A 728-nucleotide genomic window follows, 5' to 3' on the forward strand; every position below is an offset into this window, starting at 1 on the left:
TACAGTTCTGACATAACTACTCAACTCCGTTGTGGTGCAGAAACAGCCATAAAAGAAATGTAAACAAATAAGCACAGCTGCGTTGCAATACTGTTAACAAAAACAGGCTGCAAGCTCCCAATTTAGATGTCTTATCATTTACATTTAACTTTCGTAACACTACCTTCTGTTCACTAAAATGCTTGCCTACTTTGGAGATCAATTCTTAACATCAGACAATTCCACAAAAAGAAATATATATATATATATATCACTCTACTACAGAATTATCAGATCATTTCTCATCTATAATGTACTTTTTTCTTGCTAACTGTCCTCAGCAGTCCGGCCTGACTTAGCTGACTAGTCAGGGTCTCAAATTACCACTCATAGGAGGAACAGTTAACATTCACTTGAGTGATAACTGCAAAGGATTTTCTAAGTTGATAGTTATCAATTCCCTATATGTTATTAACAGATACCAAAAGCCTTCTAACTGAAAGTTTATCAATTTCTACATTTTACAAATAAAGCAAATGACAGAAAAAAGAAACCTTTCAACCCAATCCTGAAGTCATCAACTTAACTCCCAGCTACAATTTCTTGGAATGATTCACAACTCCTAGGTATCTTCAAATCCAGTCTGGGATATTATAAAGCCCTAAACCCAAAAAACTAAAAAGACTTTCAAGAAATGAAAATAAAAATCATCCAAACAAATGAGCACACACACATAAACACAGTATACA

The 728-nt window shown here is 33.9% G+C and overlaps 1 protein-coding gene across 6 annotated transcripts in view; it reads right to left on the reverse strand.

Annotated features, from left to right (window-relative positions):
• Nucleotides 1–717: 717 nt before the first annotated feature.
• HNRNPD (heterogeneous nuclear ribonucleoprotein D) overlaps nucleotides 718–728 on the reverse strand; it is a 17,718-nt gene continuing 17,707 nt past the window's right edge. For all 6 annotated transcript variants that reach the window (XR_012500296.1, XR_012500297.1, XM_074346112.1 and 3 more), the window contains one exon: nucleotides 718–728. This exon is cut by the window's right edge and continues 840 nt beyond it. The gene's annotated coding sequence lies outside the window, so the exon portion shown is untranslated.

This window comes from Camelus bactrianus, chromosome 2 (assembly GCF_048773025.1).
Source record: "Camelus bactrianus isolate YW-2024 breed Bactrian camel chromosome 2, ASM4877302v1, whole genome shotgun sequence".
NCBI classification, from domain to species: domain Eukaryota; kingdom Metazoa; phylum Chordata; class Mammalia; order Artiodactyla; family Camelidae; genus Camelus; species Camelus bactrianus.